General features: G+C 41.4%; 1 protein-coding gene across 35 annotated transcripts in view; it reads right to left on the reverse strand.

Annotated features, from left to right (window-relative positions):
* LOC140704068 (uncharacterized) overlaps positions 1 to 15,001 on the reverse strand; it is a 342,640-nt gene that overhangs the window by 92,009 nt on the left and 235,630 nt on the right. For 25 of the 35 annotated variants that reach the window (XR_013540248.1, XR_013540245.1, XR_013540266.1 and 22 more), the window contains one exon: positions 6,231 to 6,333. The exons of the other annotated variants lie outside the window; for them this stretch is intronic. The gene's annotated coding sequence lies outside the window, so the exon portion shown is untranslated. The remainder of the gene's footprint in view (positions 1 to 6,230; positions 6,334 to 15,001) is intronic. 35 annotated transcript variants of the gene reach the window in all.

Here is a 15,001-nt window from a genome sequence, read left to right on the forward strand (position 1 = left end):
GTCAATGTGTTCCAATGGGGGAAATACCTCATCGTAAAGCGAAGATTGCCCATAGAGAACCGCCAATCAGCTGTATTCCCTGTAAAAAACCCGCCATTTTGCGAAGGGAGGGAAGCCATTTTTGGAGCCAGAAAAATCGACGTCAGGCAAAAAAACCCATTGGATTGCAAAAAAACCATCGTAAAGCGATTTTGACGTCATGCGGGGTAACTGTCAAGCGGGGCACCACTGTAATAGGTATTGTTGATGAAATCAACTGGTGGCAGCTGAGGGGCATGTAGCGTGAGCTCCTAGTTTGGTGAAACAATCAGGGGCCATGTGGAATTGTGACAACTTGTAAAACCACTTCTTAAATATCTCACTTATCTTGAAAACCCTATTAGGGTTGTTGTAGGTCAGTTTCGACTGGACAGAACATCACATACAGAGAGACAGAAAAGTGTATATGACAGTGGAAATACACTGAAGTTGAAATGAATGTGTCTGAATTCGAGCTGATCTATTATATTGTTAAAACTGTAGGGTTGAAACCAGCAACACCAAATATTCATAATCTGCGAAATTTATTTTTTTTAAAAAAACCAGAAATCCCAGAATCCTCCTGAAAGCATAACCAATGAGCATGCTAACAGGGGCATTCTGGAAGTTGTTGTCTACAAGTAAAACAGTCAGGCTTTACAAACATCCATGCCTCTAAGAATGTCACTACAGTGGTGCCTCGCATAGCGACGTTAATCCGTGCAGCAAAAATAGCTGCTAAGCGATTTCGTCACTATGCGATTTTAAAAAGCCCATAGAAACGCATTAAAACCCGTTAAATGCGTTCCTATGGGCATAAAACTCACCTTAAAGCGAAGATCCTCCATACAGTGGCCATTTGTGCTGCCTCTTAAGCGAGGAATCCGTCCCTACACACAGCGAGCGGCCTTTTTTTTTACCTGGTGGCCATTTTGGAACCGACAATCAGCTGTTAAAAAATTGTCACTTTGCGATGATCGGTAAGCGAAACAGGGAACCGATCATCGCAAACCGAAAAAAACCCATTTAAAACATCGCAATGTGATCGCTTTTGCGATCACAAAAACTTAATCGCTATGCAGTTTCGTCGCTAAACAGAGCGCCCGTTAAGCGAGGCACCACTGTACTAGGGTATTCAACTTCTTACTGTCTATCTATAGTAGCAGCTTGATAGTGCTTTAGTTGACAGTGACTCCATGCTGTGGAGTCCTGGGATGGGTACGTTCATAATTGTTTGGCTCTGGCTCTAGCTAAATTATCTATATATTGCAGACGGTGAGGTTTTAAAAAAATTCCTTCAAATAATTTGAGCAAATAAAGCCAGCTTAGTGGCAGAGTACACATTTTTAATCCCTGACATATTAATAATTTCCCTATTTTTGTTCCAAATTAATGAATTCCCATCATTACAACAGAGAGTAATATGCAGAGCAATCCCATCTAGGGATATTTTTTACCATTAGTCCTATACTTAAAATGGATTATCATCTAGTCCTAAAGCTATTAGACTTCAGCTAGTGGTTTCGGATTGACAGGCCATTTTCCCCAGTTGCACCATCACATTTTTTTACGGGGGAGGGAAAAAGGAAGGATATTTACATTGCCAATGTATATCAGTTGCATACTAGTTTTATGGCCTTCTCTTTTGATCACAAATCCTGGAAATGATAGAAATCACGTGTAACAACTACAATTTCCAGGGTTCTTTAGGGGAAAATGGTAACACATTAGACTGTAATGACACTGGCAAGCATAAACGGAGTGATTCGGCTTTTCTGTGTCTTGATTTGCAGCATTTTGCAGACCTCTGTTCAGATTAAATGAACACATGAAGATTATTTCAGTGTCAGTGTCCACACTGGCCTCTCATTCTGAAGTGATTTGATCCACACCAGAACCCACAGCCCTCCTTCTTTTAATCCCGCCTCTGTCAATCCCTAGCTCCCCTTTTATGGTTCATTGTAAAGCTGGTGAGCTGTTTAAAGTGTTGGGCTATGAAAAAGGAACAGTTTTCAAAGTCCCCTATAATGTACAAACAAACACACACATAGTTCAGAAATATAGTCTGCTGAAGTTCATTGGAGTGGGACATGGTGGTGCTGCGGGTTAAACCGCAAAAGCCTCTGGGCGGCAAGGTAGAAAGATCAGCAGTGGTGGAGTGAGCTCCCGTCGCTTGTCCCAGCTCCTGCCAACCTAGCAGTTCGAAAGCATGTAAAAATGTGAGTAGATAAATAGGTACCACTATGGTGGGAATTTAACAGCATTCCTTATCTAGTCGCACTAGCCACATGAGCATGGAAACTGTTTACGGACAAACGCTGGCTCTACGGCTTGGGAATGGGGATAAGAACTGCCTCGTTGTGTCAACAACCGGACAAATTGTCAAGCGGAACCTTTACCTTTACCCTAGTTCATTGGAATTGTTTCTGTTGTTGTTTAGTCGTTAAGTTGTGTCCCAGTCTTTGTGACCCCATGGACCAGAGCATTCCAGGCCCTCCTGTCTTCCACTGCCTCCCGGAGTTTGGTCAAATTCATGTTGGTAGCTTCAGTGACACTGTCCAACCATCTCATCCTCTTCTCCTCTTGCCTTCACACTTTCACAACATCAGGGTCTTTTCCAGGGAGTCTTCTCTTCTCATGAGATGGCCAAAGTATTGGAGCCTCAGTTTCAGGATCTATCCTTCCAGTGAGCACTCAGGGCTGATTTCCCTCAAAATGGATAGGTTTGTTCTCTTTGCAGTCCAGGGGACTCTCAAGAATCTCCTCCAGCACCACAATTCAATTCAATTCAAAAGCATCAATTCTTCAGATATCCTTGTATCACAGCTGTGGTCTCCCTCTGGGGCGATTTCCCTGCACTAATTCTCCATACAGGAGATCTTTTGGAATCTGGCCGTCAACCATTCTCACAACATACCTGAGCCAACGTAGATGTCGCTGTTTCAGTAATGTATACATATTAAAAATTCCAGCTTGATCTAGGACTATTCTATTTGGAACTTTGTCCTGCCTAGTGATACTAAAAATGCATTGGAGACAACGCATATGGAACGTGTTCAGCTTCCTCTCTTGCTGTGCACAAAGGGTCCAGGACTCACTGCAATACAGGAGTGCGCTCAGGACACAGGCTCTATAGACCTGGATCTTGGTATATGCTGTCAGTTTTTTATTAAGCCATACTCTCTTTGTGCATTTATCCAGCTCGAAATCTATAGAGAAAGTGTCTGAGATCGTTGAGCCAAGGTACACAAAGTCATGAACAACCTCCAATTCTTGCATGGAGATGGTAATAGAGGGAGGTGAATCCATGCTCTGGTCCATGACTTGTGCTTTCTTCAGGCTGACTGTTAATCCAAAGTCTTGGCAAGCCTTGCTAAAATGATTCATGAGTTGTTAGAGGTCTTCAGTAGAGTGGGCAACAATGGCTGCATCATCAACAAAGAAGAAGTCCCGCATGCATTTCAGCTGGGCTTTGGTCTTCGCTCTCAATCTATAGAGATTAAAGATCTTTCCATCTGATCTAGTCCGGAGATAGACACCTTCTGTTGAAGTTCCAAAGGCGTGCTTCAGCATGACAGCAAAAAAGATCCCAAACAGAGTGGGCGTGAGGACACAGCCCTGTTTCATTCTGCTTCAGATGTCAAAGGGATCTGATGTTGAGGCCACAAAGAGTGGCTGTCACTGTTCCCTACATTTCTCCTGCAACTGTCTGAGGGAGAATACCATGTATGTGGTGGATCTATTAACTCGGAATCCACACTGTGATTTTGGATAGACTCTGTCTGCAAGCACCTGGAGTCTCTTCCGTACAACACGGGCAAGCAGCTTCCCTTCAACACTGATAAGAGAGATACCATGGTAGTTATTGCAGTCGCCCATGTCTCCTTTGTTCTTATACAATGTAACGATGTTTGTGTCCTTCATGTCCTGTGGTACTCCACCTTCCCTCCAGCAAAGACGTAAGACTTCATACAGTTCGGTGGTGATCTCCTTACAGCACTTCAGCACTTCAACAGGGATGTTATCCCTTCCAGGTGCCTTGCTGGAGGCGAGGGAATCCAAGGCCACTTTTATTTCTGCTAAAGTTGGTTTGCTGTCCAACTCTTCCATGACAGGCAATCACTCAATGTTATTTAATGCCCCTTTGGTAACTACATTATCTCTGGAATATAGCTCAGAGTAGTGCTGCACCCAGCGGCCCATATGCTGTGCTCGGTCCTGGATGATCACACCTGTAGCAGATTTCAAGGGAGCAGATTTCTTCTGTATTGGATCTAAGGCCTGCTTGATACTGTCATACATTCCTTTGATGTTACCTGTGTCCACTGCTATCTGTATCTGAGAGCAGAGCTGAAGCCAATAATTGTTGGAACATCTCCTGGCAGCAAGTTGGGCTTGGCTACAAGCAGTTCAAAGAGCCTGCAAGTTGTTCTCGCTAGGGCATGTTTTATATGCTGCTAGAGCTCTCCTCTTATCCTAGATGGCTGGCATGAACTCCTCTGAATGAGCTTCGAACCAGTCTGCTGTCTTTTTGGTCTTCTTGCCAAATACAAGGCAGGGTTATAAACAGCGTTCTTGAAATGTTCCCATCATTCAGGTGCATTTGCATCAGCCGGGCCTGGAAGGGTTTCCTCAAGCGCTTGGGCAGATTCCTCCACTTTTCTTTGGTTGCAAGTCTTACTGATGTCAATACATGGTCTTCCTTCCTTTTTCATGTGATACAACCTCTTCGTTCGCAGTTTTACTCTACTACACACCAGGGAGTGGTCAGTATCGCAATCAGCACTCTGGTAACTGTGTGTGATCGTAATACAGTGGTGCCTCGCTTAATGAGTGCACTGTTTAATGACAAATCCGCATAGTGACGCTTTTTTGCGATCGCGAATGCGATCGCATTGCGATGTTTAGATAGGCCAAAAATCGCATTGCGATGATCGGTAAGTGGTACCAATCTGTTCTAAAAACAGCTGATCGGCGGTTCCAAAATGGCCGCCGGAAGAATAAAATGGCCACCTGCTCCATTTTCGCGCCCTGCCCTCGTTTACCAAGGCGGCGAAAATGGCGGCCGGATGGGGAATCTCTGCTTACCGGTGAGTTTTCGCCCCATAGGAATGCATTAAACAAGAGTTTAATGCATTCCTATGGGGTTTTCAGTTCCATTTAGCGATGTTTCTGGATAGCGACATTAATCCTGGAACAGATTAACGTCACTATGCAGGGCACCACTGTACTAGGAAGGCTAGAACATCTAGTGAGAATCAAATCAAGCTGATGCCAATGCTTGGATCTTGGATGTCTCCAGGAAACTCTGTGTTGATGCTTCATATTAAACAACATGTTGCTGACACAATGACCATAATAACAGCAAAACTCCAGCAAGCGTTGGCCATTTTCATTCATCTTCCCAATGCCAAAACGGCCTAGATAAGTGGGCCAAGAATTGTGATCAGCACCAACTCTAGCATTAAAGTCTCCAAGAATGAACAGTGGCTCTCTTTATTTATTTTATTTATTTATTTTATTTATATCCCGCCTATCTAGTCAATAGACCACTCTAGGCGGCTTTAGACCACTTTAGTTGCACCTGTGTATTCTGCTGTATAGATTGATGGGCAATGCTGATTTCCCTGCATTTCCTCTCCTGGTTTGTGAACTATAAGTTAGTCTTGGAATAGACAGTTCTTCAATTAGAGGACTGTCCTGTGCAAAGAGGAAGCATGACTACATTAATAAATCTTGTCCTAAAAAGACTGAAGACCAATATCTTAAACTACTGCGGGAAGGGCTCGCATTAGTGTAATGTTTCCTAGAAAGATAATTCACCTCTGGTTAGTACAGAACTAAAAGTTTCGAAACAGGAGACTTCACATGTTTTTCCATCCCACTAATCATCCCGTTTTCCCCGTTAAAAAACAAAACAAAACAAACTACAGAGCATTTGCAGCTGATAACAAAATCATTTTCCCCGCAGAGCATTCTGCACAGTTACAACCAAGAGCAGGAGAAAATTTGTGCCAATCACATATGCAAAGAATACTGCATGGCAACAGCATGAAATACAGGGCTAAAATAGTACAGGAGTCAATCCAACAGTAGCTTAAACTCTACGTCAGTAATCCGAGGTGGGTGGATAGAGACCATTCTGATCCAGAGAGCAGAAGGTTCTTGTCTGTCATAAAAAACAGAAGGACTGAACTAGTGTCTTTACTTACCTTTATATATCATGTCAGAACATTTTGGAGTCCTATTTTGTCGCAAAATCCACACATATATTTGCTGTATAAATTAGGCATCCCATCAGTCTCACTTGATGAACTGCCAAAAAACAACAACCTCAAGTTAGAGCTACTTGCCACATATAGTTTTTTTAAAATTGTTTTAAACACAGATTTTAAAAAGTGTGAGACGGAAATTATCCTAACAAATGTACTGATGATGGTGTTTCCTTCCTTGGGATAGTTTTTGTTCCAGCCAATATCATGTACCGGGGAAACGAAAAAGAAGCCCTGTGCAATTTTCTGGCAAACCATGATTCTGAAAAGTAGAAACGATGTATTCTGGTTGTCAGTAGATTTGGGAGGGGTACTAGAATTCTCAGTGGGCTCACAAAAATCAAGAAAAGTAAATGAAACCCAGCCTCAAGCTATAACTAACCTTCCTGCTAATCCTCTGTACACTCCAGAAGACATAAGATTAATCTAGCATGATTTATTTTTGCAAAAATATCAGGCTGGGTCTTAATTATCGTCAAGTTCTACAGATTCACAGACTAACTATTTAATTTCAAGTTCAGAGGAGGGCAACAAGGATGATCAGGAGCTGGGAACCAAGCCTTATGAGGAAAGGCTGAAAGAACTGGGCATGTTTAGCCTTGAGAAAAGAAGGCTGAGGGGGTGATATGATAGCACTTTTCAAATATTTGAAAGGCTGTCATACAGAGGAGGGGCAAAATCTATTCTCGATCATCCGAGAGTGCAGGACACACAACAGTGGGCTCAAAAAGCCAGATTTCACTTGAATATCAGGAAAAATGTCTTGTTAGAGCATTACGACAGTGGAACCAACTACCTCAGGAGTTGGTGAGTGCTCCAACCCTGGAGGTATTCAAGAAAAACTTAGATAATCACCTGGCAGATATGTTTTGATTGATTGATTGATTGATTGATTGATTGATTGATTGATTGACAGACAGACAGACAGACAGACAGATAGATAGATAAAACCTTTATTGGCATACATGTGCTTTGATTGTACTCCCGCATTGAGCAGGGGGTTGGACTTGATGGCCTTGTAGGCCCCTTCCAACTTCACTTTTCTTGGTTTTATGATCATCCATTCTAGATGGAGAAGACAGAGGTATCAATGCCAAGCTGACCTGTTGGTAGTTATCCAGATCTCCCCCCCCCCATTTTGAAGACAGAGACAACACGTGACTACTTCATCTGTTTGCCAACATTTCTCAAAGATCACACACAGTGAGACTATTTACCAGTTTCTTCAGTACCCTTGGATCCAGTTTATTGAGTCCTCAGACTTAAATTCAAATTAAGGAGCTAGGTGATATATTTACCTAGCTTCCTTTCCCCTCTCTGCTTCCTTTATTCTACCTACATTAGATTGAACATAGTTTTCCTTTACAGGAAGACAGAGGCAAAGCAGGTGTTCAGCAATTCTGCCTTCTCTCTCTGTCACCCATTTCTTCATCTCCTCTATTTAGCAGCCCTACCCCTTTTCCTGTCCTTTTACTTGCTCTCAGCATATCTGAAAACTCCCTTTTTTGTTATTTTTAACCTCTTGCAAATCTGAGCTCATTCTGAACTTTAGCCTGCCTGACCTTCTCCCTATAAATACTGGCTACGCTTTTATACTCTTCCTTGGTGATCTGCCCTTCTTTACATGCTCTTTTTAAAAATCTTAGCTCATCTGAAAACTCTTTATGGAGCCACATTGGCTTCTTTAGATGTTTGCCACTTTCTCAAAGGAACTGTTTGGTTGTGTCTTCAGGAGTCCACCTTTAAAAGTTTTTTCAGTCTTTTATGTACTCGTATCTTTTGATTACTCTGAACATGGGCTCTCATAGAGTATTTCTTTAAGTTTACAAAAGTCAGCTTTCTTAAAGCCCAGAGTGCATATTAACCTACTCTCAGTCTTCATTATAACAGATTCCAAGATGGGAAAGTTACTTCTATTCAGGTTTCTTGCTATTTATAACCTGCCAACTAGTTAAGGAGGTGGCAGGATAGCTCAGTGGTTGCCTGAGACTATGAGGTCTCGGGCAAGCTGCTCAGTCCCAGGGCCTGCCCAGAAGAAAGGAACGGTCAACCATTTCTGTGCATTCTCTACCTAGCAAACCCTGGAAAGGGTCTCTATGAGTCAGAATAGACTTAACAGCACTACATGCACGCGTGTGCACACTCTCACACACAACCAGTTAAGGATCAGATCCAGAACAACTGATTCCTTTGATTGCTTCTGTCACCTTCTGAAAGATACGAACTGTTGACAAGACAAGGAAAAGCAGTAGGTTGGTCTTCAGAGTTTTGGCTGAGTTGGGCTCGTTGGTGTGTTGTGGGGGCAGATTGGGTTTGCTCTTTTTTCTGGCGACCACACAACATAATCATCATTTTGCCCCAAGAGCATCCCAACCTACACTTTTTTGAGCCTCTTCTTCTTTCTTGGGGGGTGATGGTGGTGGTGAGGGTTGATGTACTTTAGTCTGTTCCCAGTGTATCTGATCGCTGGGAATGGTCCAACATTTGAGCCTCTAGCTGTCAAAGCTGCCAAGGCTCCTTCCTCTCTCAATTCCTGATATCGTGAAGTGGATTAATAAATGAGCCACTTCAGGGTATCAACAAATTGAACACTTCCCCTGCTCTTCTGTGGAAGGGCAAGGTGAAATTTGTGTGTGTCTGCTAGACCATTCCTGATGCTCTGAATCACTTAGATTAAATTTAAAACATAATTTCCCTTGTGTGTAGTGTTGACTGAAATGGCGGCTGCAGGCAGTTTCTTGACTGGCAATACAAACAATTTATTTTTATATTTTAATTTAAAATATTTATATTTCGCCCTTCTCCTAAAGCATCCAAGGTGGCTTATAGTACTAAAAGAAACAAAGGAAACCATTTTTTGAAAAAAAAATTAATCTAAATGATTCAATATATCAGTGATTGTCTAGCACTGGCAAAATAATAATTTCACTTCTCCTGCCACTTTGCAAAGGAGCAGAGTAAGTGTTCAGTTGACAGTGGAAGAAGCTGAGGACCGCTTGAGGTTTATATGCCATTTGGATGAGAGGATCGCGCTTCCCGCTGGCATCAATCAACCCTACTGAGACCACACCCGCCCACACCAAAAAGGTCAGTATAAACATTCCAATAGACTTGCCAACAGACTTTCAGGGTAGTTGTAATCTCTATTTATTACTATATTGGGATTACCATTATTACATTATTTCCAATAAACATTCCAGTAGACTTCCAACATACTTTCAGGGTAGTTGGAATCTCCCATTATTACTATACCTCCTGTCTTTGAATAGTTTGGAAATCTGATCTATGAAGGCATCATAGTCTGGCCAGGAAATCTGCAGCACAACCATACAGTAATTATGTCTAGTACTTCAATTTTTACCCAAAAATTGGTAATACTCAACCAGTACAGCATTCCATGTACCAACTCACAGAACCCCTCACCGTCGTACATGTTTTTTTTACATATAATGCCCCTCTTCCTTCTCCTTTCTTGTTCAGGATATTCCTTTCAAATAAGTTGTATTTTAAATCATAACACCTCAATAAGTCTAATTCTATCAAGCTTCTGTGGTGTCTATTATATTTGCCATACTGTTTTATGAGTTCAAGCTCATCTTGCTTGTTTCCACACTGTGTTTTGGTGTAGAGATATTTAAAACTATGGGTCATTCCCTTCCTTTACTTTCTTCTTGTTTTTTCCCCACTTCCTGAGAGAGTCCCTGTTCCAATGTCCCATTTGCTGGTGGATCACCAACATTATTGTCCCAATTGTTGGTATACCCTGTCCTCTACAATACCATCTCTTTCCCCTGCAAAAGTCAATCTGAAACCCTCCTAATTTGCAAGACTCCTAGTTCAATTTTTCAGTGGAAATGAGTCTACAATAGAAGTACATTCATCACATTGCAGATGTACATATTGTATTCCTTCTTAGACTGAAACCAGGTCAACCAATTTCCCCCCCAGCTTGCAGAGGGAAAAGGTCCATAGTGTTAACTATGTCAATGAGTCAATAAGAAAATCACTTTCTCCTGCCCAGCATGGATATTTTTAAGTTCAGAAAAAGCAGCATATGCTCACAGAACTTTGCTATTCTGGAATAAGGAACAACCTTACACCATCTGTCATTTGATCGTGCCTATGGCTTACAACAAGAGAAATTTAAAAACACATAAAACTCTGTATTCATATCTTAATTGCTTTTGAGCCACATAAAGAACTTCTTTAACAAGTAATATGTACAGCCAACTTATATGAAAAGCCAGGAGTTAAATTATGTAAGATCTACAGGAAATGAACAGATTCCCAAACTGAGTTTACTAATGAAACCTAGTGGCATTAATAGTCAGCACAAAGAGCACTGATATTACAGTCTACACTGCTCCGGCCTCCTAGAACAGAAGCTTTATTTGAAATATATATTGCTTCATTAAAAATATTTATTTTAGCATAAAACAAATTAAGATATGTCAACTCTTATTTCTTGACACCTAAAAACCATCTCCTTTCTTTTATGATTAATCAAGCCACTGACTTTTTGTTTTAGTCAAAACAAGTCGTTATTTATTCGCTATGGTGTGCATTTAAGATCAACATTAACTCTGTAAATATATATTTGTTTAGTATTTTTAAGTCTCCAGGTTTCGGCACTTTGCAGGTTTCTTAAAGTAGAGTATCAGTGATTAACATTACAGGTCTCCAAAGAGCAATTCCATGTTCAGAGGTTGTTAACTTTCAGCCTGGATTTATGTCACTGACCCCAACAATGAAGTACTAAAATTAGGCATTTCTGCTTTATAGCCATTCAGGGCAAGGTTATATTACGAAAAAGAACCCATGATAGGAAGAACCTGTACCGTCCTCCAAACTCACTATGGTAAATGCCTGGGATGGATTTAATTTATGTCACTAAATCTGATCTGATCAGCACACCACATCAAGGATTGTTTGAGTGGCTCTGCCAGAACTTAAATTGCAAGAGGCAAACTTTTCTGTTAGAACAATTTGTAAATGCATTTTGTAGAATGACATAAATCTCGTATGCCACTTTTAAAGGCACCTCATGGTTTAAAAGAAGGCTAGCTAAAGAAGCTGGATAAAGATAATTCTTCCAAAATTCTTCCTGGCAGTAAAGCTCACATCATGGGAATTGTTTTGAGCAAAGCAGGCATGTAACAGAGGTTCCTTACACTAACAGTGGGAGTTAGGAAAATATACACGGTCTGTTCATATATCATGAGTTTTTGTTATAACATAAAGCCAGAGAGATGGATGAAAAAAGGCCTTCTTTAAGTTTCTTGAGAAAGAATATGCCAAATGATGACACACACATTCCAGTATTTCCCCCTTTTAGGGTTCTCTACCAACTAATGAGTTTTCAATTGATTTAATTGTTTTGGCTGGTTCCATTTATGTACTATTTTCTCTAACAGTCAACTCATATAAATTTGAAAGCAAAAGAGAACAATACAAAACCGGAATGTGGTTTGGGGCACAGAAGTGCATATATTTGTGAAATGAATAGCATTTAAGAAACAAATCCTGATTTATTAACAGGCTACATAAAGGATTTCTTTAACAGTCCTTCTTTCTGGCCTATATGGTGATGATGCTTTTGAAGCCAGAGAGAGAAGTGGAAAAGGGGTATGTGTGAGTCTCATTCAGAGGAATGGAGGAGGAGGAGAGAAAGAAGACAACTGCAATTAGGTAACCCCTGGATCCCATCACCTCCTGGCAAATAGATGATATGGAGGCAGTGACAGATTTTACTTTCTTAGGCTCCATGATCACTGCAGATGGTGACAGCAGCCACGAAATTAAAATACTCCTGCTTCTTGGGAGGAAAGTGATGACAAACCTAGACAGCATCTTAAACAGCAGAGACATCACTTTGCCAACAAAAGTCCGAATAGTCAAAGCTATGGTTTTTCCAGTAGTGATGTATGGGAGTAAGAGCTGCATCACCAAGAAAGCTGACCACCGAAGAATTGATGCTTTTGAACTGTGGTGCTGGAGGTGACTCTTGAGAGTCCCCTGGACTGCAAAGAGAACAAACCTATCCATTTTGAAGGAAATCAACCCTGAGTGCTCACTGGAAGGACAGATCCTGAAGCTGAGGCTCCAATACTTTTGCCATCTCATGAGAAGAGAAGACTCCCTGGGAAAGACTCTGATGTTGGGAAAGTGTGAGGGCAAGAGAAGGGGACGACAGAGGACGAGATGGCTAGACAGTGTCTGCGAAGCAACCAACATGAAATTGACACAACTCCGGGAGGCAGTGGAAGACAGGAGGGCCTGGCGTGCTCTCGTCTATGGGGTCACGAAGAGTCAGACACGACTTAACAACTAAACAACAACAAAATGATATACTTTTCTATTTTAATATTTTCCCTTCCAAACAATGACTAGCAGCCAGTTTAGCATTACAGTATACTCTTTGTTTTATTTTTTCACTCACAGGCAGAAGCATGGCTTGACAGAATGCTAGCTGCAATGAGCAAACAAGTTGTATACATCTTATTACAAGATATCACTGTTCTACTGATTATTTCTCAAAACTTGAAACTTACAAAACTGCATTAGTACCAGCTACAGCAGAAAAAAAATCATATCCTCCAACATTTAGTAATTACACAGTACTCATTTTTTTCATTATGTGTACAGAAAGCCAGTGGCATTTTTGGATTTGTAACTACCACTAGACCTACAGTATTTCTATTTCTGTCCTCATAGTATCTGAATTGCTTGAAAAGTATACTGAAATTCATGCTTAAGATTTGAGGTTTTTCATACTGGGGCTGGACTAAAGCTAACACACAGATTCTAGATGCACTTTCTGTTTTGTGGAAAACAAATACCATTGTAAGTGCAGAGAGATGGCCCACCTATTTCCTTAATCAGTTTAAAATGTGTGAACCTATTATGCTGGTGGACAGTATTATTTGTCTATATGGTAATATGATGCACAAGACACAATGCCATCCATTGACACAATTTTGTGTTTCTTGTCCTTCTCCTCATAGCTTCGAAAAGTTACATTTTGGGATGGCAAGTCCCAGAATCCCCCCAGGCTGTTGTCCAAACAGGAACTCTTCCAAGCTCTAATTATCCAGAAGCAAACAATCAGCCACTTTGTAGCTGCAAAGAGTTATGGGCAATTGATGGCATTCAGCTTTTGCCAGAAGTTCAGGCTGGGCACTATGTTAGTATTTCTTTTCTTTTTCTTTTTCCTGCCTTGACAGAAACAGTAAAGATTTGATTCCAGCAAATCGAATCCAGAGCTGGCATCATACATCAGCCTCTGGTTTCCATCTTGGTGTGTATTTTGCAACATCAGTTCTATCTGAAATATTAAGTCAATACTTTTGACTTTTGTGTGAGGTCATGGTCAGAGTCTGAGGAAGTTACCTCTTTGGACTCCATCTCCCGGCATCTCTGCAACTTCTTGGCAACTGTAGTCCAAAAACTGTTTAACTTCATTCGATGCAAACATTTTGGTTGACCCAAACTTGAAGGAGCACCTACAGGAGCTCGCAGGCAAAATGGGCAACCATAATTTTGTGGAATTTGCACATTCATAGTAAAGGCCTTGGAAGCAGGAACTGTGTTTCTTTTTAATTATCCATATATACAGATGCAGCTACAGTGATAGGTTGGAAAGCTAGTGATCTTTGAGCCTCAAACTAATTTTAAGAGCTGCCCATCTGTTGGGTTGTAGCACCCAATAAGCAAGCTAGTCATAGAACTAATATACAGGGCTGCACTGGCAATCTGTGTAACAATACCAGTTATTCTGAGTGTTTGCACAAACTCTAACATACCAGCTTTGTAGGGAAGGTCAACATGCTGCATATAAGGGAATGGGCTGGGTGAGGAGTAGATTCCCTATTGCCATCCAGTTCAGATAAGATTAAGAAGTGAACTTCCCACACATACTTATCAGGTCTCTTCTACAGCTTAAGGTTCTTGAAAGCCAGCCCTGTGGTTTGCTAAAAGCAGATAGTTACCAGCTCAGTGAAGCAACATTGCATGACAGAGCCTGGGAACCCTTCAAAGACATAACATGAGTTTGAAAACAGCAAAGAAAGGCACCTTGCATACAGAGGCACAATTAAACTACATCCTGGCCACATACCTGTTCATACAGACACAAAGTGATCCCGAAAGAGAGAAACCATTATAATTTGGTGCACAGATTGAGAGCTACGAAAAGTTACTTTTTTTGGAATGCAACTCCTAGAATCTCTCTGTGACAGGGCGGACTGGTCAGAAACAGTAACAATTCAAAGCTCTGCTCAGAAGAGGAGATGGTCAAATAGACTGCAACGATGAACCCCCCCCCCCCAAGTGATGATTATCAGAGGACTATAAGGGAAGGAGGATCATTTGGCTAAACCTGGGGGAAGTCAGAGGATAAGGATCGTTGATTTCATTAAGGCCCCCTGCTCTTTCCTCATAATTGTCACAACATGTTCTGAAGGTCTCCCTTAAGCCTCTGTTCCTTGTCTCCTGTCACGCCCATGACAGATGCTACTAAAGGAATGGGTTATCCACTTGAACTTGAGGCACATGAAAGGTTTTATTGGCGCAGACAGAGCAGGACTCATTGACATTCTACGAAGAGCTTCTTAACAGCTTCCAGGACTTCATCCACAATCCCTTCCCCCATCCTAAATGCATTGCCTCTCCCACTAGCCCTCTCATTTCCTATTTCAGGATGCACAGGCCAC

The sequence above is a fragment of the Pogona vitticeps genome, chromosome 1 (genome assembly GCF_051106095.1).
Source record: "Pogona vitticeps strain Pit_001003342236 chromosome 1, PviZW2.1, whole genome shotgun sequence".
Taxonomy (NCBI): Eukaryota; Metazoa; Chordata; class Lepidosauria; order Squamata; family Agamidae; genus Pogona; species Pogona vitticeps.